At 37.7% G+C, this 12,607-nt stretch overlaps 1 pseudogene; it reads right to left on the minus strand.

Annotated features, from left to right (window-relative positions):
• Positions 1-1,714: 1,714 nt before the first annotated feature.
• LOC149832975 (protein DETOXIFICATION 33-like) lies at positions 1,715-11,762 on the minus strand (annotated as a pseudogene).
• Positions 11,763-12,607: the final 845 nt, after the last annotated feature.

A 12,607-nucleotide genomic window follows, 5' to 3' on the forward strand; every position in this document is an offset into this window, starting at 1 on the left:
GATAACTTATCATTAAACTGGATCTAATTGGGCTTGGGGCAGCCCATTAACTAAATGCTTGGATCTGGTTTTGGCTTTTCACATTTCTCCCGGAAAAGATCAAATTGATACCTGATTGTATTGTAGAATATCTCATGAGGATCAAATGGTTAACTGGGTCCAAGCTTTAGGAATAAGCTTTTTCCAACCATACATAAATCTGATCCAGGACCTGGTTAGACCACAATCCGACCCGGTTTATGTCCCTGGGGATATCTCAAGGATCTGTTTATGCACTAGAGGAAAACTACACTGTACAAGAAGTTTCACAACACATCGTTACAGATGATGACCATCAGATGGTGCTTTTAAGATCTGAGTCGCCCTTTTATAATTTTTTTAACTTGGGGAACCATTGGATTTGATTTTTGAGCCGTACTTTGATGTTGTGAAGCATATTCATTAGTTAAAATGAATAGACTCATTTTTTGGGTTGCCAATTTAACCCATAACAATTAAAGTGGTTCAAGTCAAAGCTTCACTCATATTTCCCTAAAAAAAAAGCTTCACTTAGATTTCCCTAAAAAAAAAATTAGTTTCACACAGATTTCTCAAAAAAAAAATCACTCGGAAACCCTATTTTTCATTTTGATTAGGTTTTTACTCATAAATGTAGTTTTTTTGGTTCTTGAACTTAAAAGCTAAAATAAAATTCAAGATATTAGCTTTTCAATAAACCAAAGAAAAGTTATGGGCTTTGCAAATTAAGCTGTCAAAACTGGTTTGGAGAACATCCCTTTTCGGATGCAAAACACTGACAACTTTTAAATTTTATCTTTATCTAAATTATGTCATCATCCTTATATTTCACCCTCAAATATCACAAGTTTATCAAAATGCCCTATATTCATCACAACCTAGCCAATTAGAGGCCAAGGGATCTCGTGAGGAATAAATAGAGAGATCCAAGAAGGCCAGTTTTGTGTTTTATGCTGTGAGAGGAGAGTCCGTAGACTGTCCTACAATTACCTTTCTTCCCCATCCATTTGGATCTGGATCCTATCAAGCCAGAACTCTGTTAGAAAGTTTTTAAATTTATGTGCCACGTGGCAAAGATTACGTGGGAATTCCTTCTAAATTGGCATCGTTTTCAAGTGGAGATTTTGTCAGCTTAAAGAAAAGTTTGGGCTTAAAGGAAGATGGGTCCTGGGGCCAAAATTAGTAGGATCCGTTTGTTTTAGTTTTTCTTTAATTATTTTAAATTTTCGCCTTGAGCATATATTTTCTATATTTTTTAATTACGAATGTGCTTGGTGACAAGGAAAAGTAACGGATGTAGACCATAGTCGTTGCGGACCTAGAAAGCTTTGAAGAAAGCATATGACCTTTCGGATTATTCCTTTTTAAAGGAAAATGAACGGTTCTAAGTTTGAAATGCGGGATTTCCACAAAACTTTAAAGGAACAATATCTTGTAAAAAAAAGCATATTTGTATTGATCAGAAATCTTGTAAATAAGCTCATACCAATCCAATGCAGCTCAAACTTACCATGAAAAACAGAAACTCTCTACCTCATTAAGGGGAAATGTAAGCCTTAATAGGATCTTCAAACCTAAAGCTACTCCAAACTCTATGAACTAGTTGGCTCACGCAAACATGAGAGAGAGAGAGAGAGAGAGAGAGAGAGAGAGAGAGAGAGAGAGAGAGAGAGAGAGAGAGAGATGCTGCCTTCTTTTATGGTAAAGGAGACCACTGTGCCATCTTTGCAGCCACCTGGTTCTTTTGTCTGAAGCAATTGTTCTGTCTGAGCCATAAACTAATCAGAGGTCTCGATTGGGAAAGTGCCAATAGTATTTTTTCAGCACAGGCCACATTCCTTAAGCTAAGATCTCCTAGTGATTGTTCACTGTACCATTCTGGTATCCATAACAACCCACAAGAACAATTCCATCAGATAAAATATGTGGCATTGTGTGGAAATTGGATGCTTGTTTTAGTCAACTGTGCATCTCTACTGTTGCAGAGAAGTTTACTCAATGAAAACTTTGCCTCTTCATCATTCTTTGACATGCCTGCACCACCCCATTTCCTTATCCAGGATTCGGCTTCTGCTGCCTGCAGAAATCGTCAATAGTGTGAATCATCAATGAATGGAGCTAATACTTTGATACACGAAGATGGGATTCATTCATAATTCAAAAAACAAGTTGAGCAAATGTATGTATTACCTCTCTTTTCCAGTTTGTGGCCAATGTAGTACCTGTCAGGACAAGTGTTTGCAGACCAACTCCAGTGATCATCCCACTCCATATCCCCTGCATAGGCAATTTGTTGTGAATCATGCTTTGGAGATGGAAGGATTTGTTTACGAGTCGTCGTTATAGAAGGATTATGCAATTAAACAATGTAGTTATTGTATACATCCTACCTCTCTCCAAGGTTCATTTTAGAGCCCAAGAAGAAGCCAAGAGGAAGTCCAACAATGTAATAGCAACCCAGGTTAATGTAGGCTAATAACCATTGCCAACCTGCTCCAACAGCAACACCAGCAAAACAATGATATGATGAGTCAATTTATGCTGTTAACAAGATTGGCTCTGCATTTTTTACCGTCATCATTTCAAGCTCTATGAGAAGGGTGTCTTACTGACCTGATAGCACTGGTTGAACACCGTTGAGGAGCAAGGTGAAGGCGAACAAGACTGAAAGGTCAGAGATAACCTCTTGTACCTCCTTACTGTTTGTAAAAGGGATTGCATACACATTTCTTAGAATCAAAACGAGTGCCATGAATGCGATTCCAACGGTTGCTGCAGATACCACAACTACCAAAATTGAGAACTTTGCTGCTCTTGGTCTTAATGCACCAAGCTCATTGGAGATCCTCACACTGAGAAATTTTCGACCACAACAAATCAAATGATTTCTCTTCATGTTTATTAGTTCTAAAAAGAGATGACCCTTAGTTTCAACTTACATAATTGCTGCATTGAATCCCAGGAATATCATGATTTCTCACCCACTGAGATTTATGCGGTAAATCAACTGCAAAAAAGTACTAATCTGTCATTAAAAATTATGGGCATGGTCTTCTGGTCAGCTCAATTACCATACATAAATGGTTGTTAATTTAGGATTTACAAATTGATCGAAAACTAAAGAGGACTGCCAAACATGTTCTCGCTAAATTATTGACATCAAAACTAAAATAAAACTTGATGTGAAAGCGTAACTAAATCCATAAGCGCTCCGATAGATCGTTGATGAGCATGATCTTCCAGAACCTGTATATATGACCCTATTCTTTTCTTTGAACCTAATGAGAGAGGGACTGAATTCTCTTGTTGATAATAGGGAGTCTAAAGAGAGTCATTATATAAGGTTTGAGACCCATACCTAATATGTATCCAATTCAGCTTATTACAAAATTGTAAACAGAACAAGTCTCTCTAGATAGTGTACCATACTATATGAGATATCACATGGCCTAATCGGATTAGATCACATAAACTGAGCTTGAACCTAAGACAATCTATAATGCATGATTTTATGTATGTAGGCCCACACGATTTTCTAACAGTCTTCCACTTGAGCCACATACGTAACCTTATAATCACACATTATATCTTTATGAGCTCAAAAATACCGTCTTAGAAATTGATATCTCTACCAATCCGGTCCATTGATCATGTCAACATAAAACCAAAGCGGTCTTTATTACAAATAATATAATTGAACCCATGAAAGATCACGTATATCGACTTAACCAAATGACATGGGTCAAGTATGTATGTGAAACATGAAAATTACATGTAATGTGATCAGACATGCCTATTTCCAACTGGTCCTACTTGAAAACTTTAGTGAGATCACAACATGATGAGTACAAAATAAAACTAAAACTTTAACTTTATACCAAAGTGGTAAAATAAACTTTATTATATCATAGAACGTCCAAATATAAACTCCCACTAAACCAACATATCATAAAATGATAAAACACCCATTTGAGCAGTATGCGGGTGAAAGACCTTGGGTGACAAACCTTTAGTAAGCGAATCTGCAACCATGGAGTTTGTGCCAATATGTTCTATCGATATTTGACCATTCTGCACTCTTTCTTTAACAACAAAGAACTTAATGTCAATATGCTTTGACTTCGAGAAACTCCTGTTGTTATTAGAATATAGCATTGCTAAATTATTTTCACAAAATAACTTTAGTGGTCTCTCAATATTATCCAAAATCTGCAGTCCTGTGATAAAATTACATAGCCATATCCCATGGTTGGATGCCTCAAAACAAGCTACGAATTCTACTGTCATGGTAGAAGAAGCAATGAGTGTCTGCTTGGCACTCTTGCAAAAAATAACTCTCCCGGCCAATAAAAAAACATAACCTGATGTTGATCTGCGACTATCTTGGCATCCGACAAAGTCAAAATCAAAATATCCCATGCTCTCAAACTGATTTGACTTCCTTTATGTGAGCATATAACCTTTTGTTCTCTGCAAATACCGCATAACCTGTTTGGCTGTTTTTCAATGATCTATACCTGGGTTACTAAGATATCTGCCTAACATCCCAACAATGTACGCTAAATTCGGATGCGTACACACATGAACATACATAAGACTCCCCACAGCAGATGCATAGAGAATCTTTTTCATAACCTTAATTTCAGACGGGTGTTTTGGGCACTAAGCGAAACTAAACTTGTCTCCCTTAGCAATAGAAGTATCTCTTGGTTCGCAATCCTTCATGCCATATATTTTCAGAATCCTTTCGATATAGCTCTTTTATGATAATATAAGAATACTCAAAGAATGGTCTCGATGTATTTGGATCCCTAATACAAAAGAGGCATCCCCAAGATCTTTTATTTCAAATTTTTTTGTCAAAAATCTCTTGGTTTCGTTCAGTATGCCTATATCATTACTGGCAAGTAATATGTTATCTACATACAAAACCAGAAAAATAAATTTACTCCCACTGAACTTACAGTATATGCATTCATCAACCACATTCATCTCAAAACCAAACGAGAAGACAACTTGATGAAAATTTTGATGTTATTGACGAAAAGCTTGCTTAAGCCCATAGATGAATTTCTTTAGTTTGCAAATCATTTTCTTGGCATCACCTGAGACAAAATATTTTGATTGGACCATATATATTGTCTCATCGATGTCCCCATTAAGGAATACAGTCTTAACATCAATCTGATGTAACTCTAAATCATAATGAGCCACAAGTGCCATCACAATCCTAAAAGAGTCTTTTATAGAAACCAGAGAGAAAGCCTCTATGTAGTCAATGCCTTTTCTTTGAGTAGATCATTTTGTAACAAGATGAGCCTTATATCTTTCCACATTACCCTTTGAATCCTTTTTTGTTTTAAATATTCATTTGCAGTCAATGAGTTTCATACCTTCAGGTAATGGGACAAGATCCCACACATCATTGTCCCTCATGAATTTAATCTCCTCATGCATTGCTTTAATCCACTTTTGAAAATTAGAACTTTGTGTGGCTCAATGAAAGTTGATTAGATCATCTTTTCTTAAGCCAGTATCACCTTCATGTTTTTGTAGAAAGACAATATTATAATAAGAAATTGCCCTTCTTCTCTCTCTACTGAATTTTCTTAATGGCATTAGTTCTTCAGATATTTCTTGAGGTTGTTGAGTTTGAAATTCAGGAGTAAAAACTTGATTTTGGATAGGAAGATCTAAAGCATTTTCTTTATCCGGATTTGTGGGAATAATATTAAAAATGAAAATATGATCATTGTTAACCATAATTGTAGGAGGAGAAAAAAACTCTACTTGAAAAACAATGTCTTTTACTTTATCACTCCCCCCAAACTCAACACCCTCAAAGAAACAAGCATTTTCCATTTCGAAAAATGACTTATTCAAAGGGTCATAAAACTTATAGGCCATGAATCTTTTAGAATACCCAACAAAATAGCAACTAACCGTTTTGAAATTCAGTTTCTTTTCATATGGCCTAGCTTCAACTAGACATCTTCAAATATGAAAGTGTTTCAGACTAGGCTTTTTGCCTGTCCACAATTCATACGGGGTCTTGGTTACTGCTTTAGAGGGTACCTTGTTCAAAACATAAGCTGCCGTCTTTAATGCTTCTCTCCAGAGGGACTCTGGTAAAGTAGAATGGGAAATTATACTCCTTACCATATTCTTAAGGGTCCTATTTCGTCTCTCAGCAAAACTATTCATGTTAGGAGTGCCTGAAATGGTATACTGAGGGACAATCCCACATTTCTCTAGGAATTTAGCAAAGGGCCCTGGATGTTGTTCACTTGATCCATCATATCTACCATAGTACTCACCACTATGGTCAGATCTGACGACCTTAATTTTTTGCCAGGTTGCTTATGCCATAATAAAGCAAAATTCTTATTTGTTATTTTTTTTCGTACCACGAGAACTTAAATGCAAGGTTTCATTAAATAAGATAACAATATCAAGCAAATAAAGGTTATCATCCATAGATAAGGAACTGGTCCCAATAAGATTTGAATGAAAATATAATTTAAATTCATTATTTTTAAATAAACAAGAATAACCATATTTGTCTAAAGTAAAAATACAAACCAAATTCTGCCTAAAACACGACACAATAAATATTTCTTTCAAATATAAATAATTTCTAGTCTTTAAAAGTAACCTAAAGGTCCCTATTGCCTCAACTTCAACTGTTTTGCCATCGCTCATATGGATGAAATTTTTAGCATTAATTGGCTATCGGCAACTTAGACAACCCTGCATAGACACACTTATGTGAGTGGTAGCACCAAAATCCATCCACCGAGTGTGTTCGAATACAAAAGTCAAATTAACTTAAGAATAAACCAAACTAAGGAACGTACATTTCTTCTTATGCGAGACATGATACTTGGTGCAATCCTTCTTTATGTGACCCTCATCTTTGCAAAAGAAACAACTAGACTTTGGGTCCGGATATCTTTTTTGTTTCTTTTGCAATTGAGGGTCAATTGCAGCTTCTTTAGTCTTTTTCTTTTTTTCTTTTTAATTTGTCCTTAAAGGTTACTGCCAAATGAGCACTCTCTATCTTCTCTTACTTCATCCTATTCTCTTTTTGCACACAGTGAGAAATGAGCTCATTAAGAGTCTATTTTTTCTCCTGACAGTTATAACTGACCTTAAACTGACTGTATTATGCAGAAAGGGATATCAAAACCATGTGCACGAGTAAGTCCTCAGACAACTCTAACTTTAGTGCCTTGAATTTTGAAGCAAAATGAAACATCTCCATAATGTATTCCCTAATGTTTCCTCTACCTTTATACCTCATTGAGACAAGACTCAAAAGAAAGGTACTTGTCTCAGCCTTTTTATTTTTTACAAAGCGCTTTTTAATTTATTTAAGGAAATGCTTGGCATTCACCTCTTCGAACATAGTGCCCTTGAATTATTAAAAAATTGCACGTTTCATGATCATGAGACTCATGCAATTAGATTGATCCCATCACTCAGAGTTCCTTTTGTCCTCAATGTAATCAATGTAACTCCTATTAGTAAGAGCAGAGGGTTTATCTTCTCGTAATGCAAGATCCAAATCCATACATTCAAGAACAATCATGGCATTCTCTTTTCAGTTTTTGAAATTTGAACCACTCATAACAATGATGAAATCAATATTTGTAGATATCATAGAAGCAGAGGTATTAACTGGATTAAGAACAAATAAGCTCACAATTACCATACATTATCACATGCAATAACATATTCAAACCATGGTGAACCCCATCACAAGATACCTAGCATAACATTGACATTTAGTCATTGGACATAAATGTCAACTTGTAAGTGATACTCTCAATACGATATTCAAAACATGGATAATCAGTCCTGTCAAACAACGAGCCTTTCTTTGGACTGACTCGTTATCCATATAGAAAACCAAATAACTGTTCCATATTTATTACTTAAAGTATATATTTGGGTTCGGCCAAATAATAATCTTTATTTGGGGCGATCACTATTGGCATGAACCATAAACATATATATACATCACAATATTCCAAAACAAACTAATCTACACAAAAGAGGTTATTTTGGCAACATATTGATTCAACTACTTCAATTTAGAACATTGGACCCAAAATCAAAATAATACCAACATTTAAAATATGTTAACACATACATATGAACATAAGTTAAGCATAATCATAACATGCATGGGCCGTAAGGTAACCGAAAATAGGCCCGCCAAATCTCCCTATGAAATCTTATTTTTTTTTATAAGACATAGTGCACAAGTTCGGCCAATCGAACCTGACGGGACCCACTTGCGGGTCTCAAGTTGGTCAGACCCGTATCGGTTCACACCCAGTAGAACAAAAAATTGGGTGCTGGCCTGTGCAATGGGTCGAGTCTATCCAGGCCCGACCCACACAAAGATGACACATAACTCGATTCAGTCCCCGCAACCAAATGGGAGCTGAACCAGGTCAGCTGTCCCCAATCCGATAAATAGGCTGGTCCAGGCTCGACTGAATGCCGAGCCAACCCTGGTCAGTTCGACTGAAGGTCAAACTGAGTCTGGGTCGATTAGCTAAAGGCCAAACCGGCCAACACTTTATGATTGAAAAGGCTAGAAGCTCATGGCCGAATTGAGCCAGGATCAACTACTTAACCGCCCCTGTACAGGTGAGTGAACCGACCTAGGCAACTTTCTTGGTTAAAGGCTGCCGATCCATTCCATGCCTAATGATCATACCGGCTTGGGACGGACAACCGAAATCAATGATCAGATGATCGATCCAGACTGCAAAAAAGAAACGTGGCCTGAGAGGTGCACCAGCATAGTCCAGAAAAGCAGTGTCGAACCTGATCATTGGCTTGCCTAGGCCGTTCGGTGATCAAAGCAGGCAGATGTATGTCCAGCGATCGCACTGGGTGTCTGCCCGAACAACGCTCTGAATAGGGGCAAGTCCTGCACCACTCGACGACAGACCAACAATAAAAAAAACAGGGAAGGGCCAAATGACCCTTCCGCTCGATCGACAAAGAAAGGATAAGCTCGACGAATTTCCTGTCTAGCAAACTGAATAGGTAAACCCTTGTTGCACGACGACGATCTGGTATCCAGAAGACGGAGGGTCGATCGACCCTCTTCCGCCCGTGCCTTGACGTCGATCACTATTGGATCACTGTGGCAAATAAAACAATGCGAAGTATAAAATTGTATTTTCAATGATTCAACGAGAATATAAGCTTTGATACCAATTGTAGGATTTGCAAATCTACTAAAAACTAAAGAGGAACGTTAAACATTTTCTCCCTAAATTGTTGAAATCAAAACTTGATGCAAAAGCATACCTGAATACATAAGCGCTCCTGTAGATTGTTGATGGGTATGATCTTCCAGAACTTATATATCCGGCCATATTCCTTTCTCTGAACCTAATAAGAGAGGGACTGATTTTTTTTGTTGATAATGGTGAGTCTAAAGAGAGAGTCATTAATATAAGGTTTGGGGACTATACTTAATGTGTATCCAATTAGGAGTATGTCTCCAATTCAGTCCATTACAAAATAGAACAAGTCTCTCCACACAATGTACCATACCATTTGAAATATCACATAGCCTAACCAGATTAGATTACATAAACCAGGCTTGAACCTAAGACAATCTATAATGCGTGGTTTGACGTATGTAGGCCCACATGATTTTTAAACAACTATTGTTGCTTCATTGTTCCTCAAGCGGCCAGCCAATACAACCAAGAGCATGTACTACCAGAACTTTAAGCTGCATAGCACACACAAGAAAGATGTTTAACAGGGAATACAGAGTAATGCTTCTGCCCAGATAAAGTGAGACAACAAGTCATTCGTGCAACATCCATATATGTTCAGAGAGCTATATACAGATCTATATCATTGGACCAACATAGATTGGATTAGTGTTCAGTTACCAAAGCATGATCGCTGAAGCAATTGAAAGCCTAGCAAAGGCACCAAGACCACGAAAAGCACCCCAGGTAAAACCTGTCCAACCTCCTGGACAGTAGTACCCCATGAGAATGTAAGAAAACTGCCCCAACATCACAATCCACCATGAGATGTTTAGCGAAACTGCTGCACCAGGCAAGCCTCACTTGAACTGCACTATGAACAACCAGCTCAGAAAGATGTGGAAAAACACTGACTACTCCTGATATCCATGCCATGGTCATGACCTTGCTTTGTGACTGCAAGAATTTCTGTAAAGGAAAGTTGAAGCCCTAAGCGAAGAGTTGCAGTATCATGTAAAGAGCAAATCTTGCTGCCATTTTTGCTATATCTTCCTCTTCGCAATGTGGTATGCAAATATGTAGATGGGAAGCAGGAACACACAAGTGGTGTTAAGTATGACCCATGAACGCTGCATGTTTACACCAAGCATACTGAGCTGGTTTGCTCCATAGGCTTCAAGTGAATCATTTTGAATCGGCTAAAAAATAAATAAAAAATATTGTGCCAATCAGAATATGACACATGTTAAAACAATTTAAAAAATATTAAAATTTTTATTATATTCATTTTTTCACATTTATTAAAAAATAACCAATTCAGGTTAGTATCATATTGATTTTTTGCCATATGATACGTATCAGCCGATTCAGGTCGATACTGAAACATTGGTTTTGACTGTCGCAATTGGGGTGTCAACCAGGTTTGACCCGGACCCGACCTGTACCAAACCTTAGAGGGTTAGGGTTTGGTGATAAATAAGGTCTGATTAGAATCCAGATTGGATCTAAAAGATCTGATTAATATATGGATTCGAGTATCATTTGTGAAATTTCATACCAAACTTGGGTCAGACTAAGATCCACAAATTTTCAATGTAAAAAGGATATAAAATATTATTTCATCCGGTATGATCCAGGTCTGGTTCATATAATCCTTATAGGATCCGAGTATGGTTTCTCTTACAGTGGATCTGATTGGACCCGATACCAGAATCCCCAATCAGGTATAAGTTTGGTTCCACGTAGGTCCGAACCAAACCCGACCCGTTGACACCCCTAGCTCGAATGCTCTTTGAGGAAGGGTATTTTGGGACGTTAATAAGGTATGGTGTGGATTTAGGGATGTATTTTTTGTACACTTCTAAAGAAACTAAACAAGTAGCTCGTGGGGTGGCAGACTTCTCGTGGGCGTATCTTCTGTTGACTTGTATTTGTTTGGTTGGTAGGTTATAATGGGAAAACTTTGTGGGATCGGTGTGATGGGCAATAAAATCTGACTAGCCCAGTGTCCAGGTTACTATATATCAATGTTGTTAAAATCGGTTCACTAGGTGAATCGGTTTTGAAAAAAAAGTGAAAAAGTTATCTAATCGATCTTGAATCAGCTCCATGTGTTGTTAAGAAATAAAAAATGTTAAAATTATTTTTAACTCTTTTAAAAATATAAAAAAAAAATAAATTGAATCGACCCAGACCAGATTCAAACCAATTTTGACAACATTGGTTGCTATTGACAAAGAGTTCAAAGTGGATGTTATGTAAACCTGAGACCATGCCCATGACCATGAGAGTAGGGATGGCAGTGGATCGAGGCGAGGGGCGGGGGACAACGTCTCCACCTCCACCCAGTATCAAAATCCTACACTCTATCCCTGCCTCTATCCTCGCACAAGTTTCGATTTTAACCACTATCCCCACTTTCATTTCTGTTTCATGTCCTCCATCTCTGCTCCAAACGGAGTGAGGCCCCATTTTTCCTCGGTCCACTGCCATCTCTAAAGAAATATCTGGGATGGGGCGAAGCGGGGCAGGGCAAGGCAAGGATCGAGGATGGGGACAGGGCGGGGGAAAGCATAAGTCCATCCCCGCCTCCATCCCTGCACGGGTTTTGATTTTAACCTCCATTCCTGTCTTCATCCCCATTTCATATCCTTCATCACCGGTTCAAACGGGGCAAAGGAGGGTGGGGCCCCGTTTCCCCCGGGTTCATTGCCATCCCTACATGAGAGGGTCAAAAGATTTACCAAACCCATATCATAAAATTACAAGACAAAAAATATTATGAATCTATCCTAAAGCTTTGAGTCTCTAGATGATTTGTTTATGTGATAAGCTTTTCTTTTTTCTTTTTAATAAAGAGAAACCACCATTATGGTTGGGAGTTTTGACATTCCAATACCATGTGACTGAATCGGATCCAAATCAGTTCAATACATGGATCAAGTCAAAATAACAAAAAATCACAAAACTTCATACTAGATCTGACCCGTTTGCATCGCTAATACCTCTTCGGATATCAAACTTGCAGCGTTCTTCAACTTGCATTCCTTAGCCGACCCATTCAATCGAGTGTGGGGAACTCTTTGGCTAGGGGTGTCAACGGGCCTGGTTTACCTGTACCTCACCCGAACCAAACCCTATAGGGTCTGGGTATGGTGATAAATAATAAGACCTAATTAAGACCTGAGTCCACAACTTAAGGTCCTTTGTGAAATTTTATACCAAACCCGGAATCGACCCAAGTTTCAATTAAGACCCACAAATTTTCAATAAAAAACTGATTAAAAATATGGTTTTACCGGGTATGGTTCATGTAATTCTTATTAGTCTGAGAATGA

Source organism: Nuphar pumila, chromosome 7, assembly GCF_984573655.1.
Source record: "Nuphar pumila chromosome 7, dmNupPumi1.hap1.1, whole genome shotgun sequence".
Lineage (NCBI taxonomy): Eukaryota > Viridiplantae > Streptophyta > Magnoliopsida > Nymphaeales > Nymphaeaceae > Nuphar > Nuphar pumila.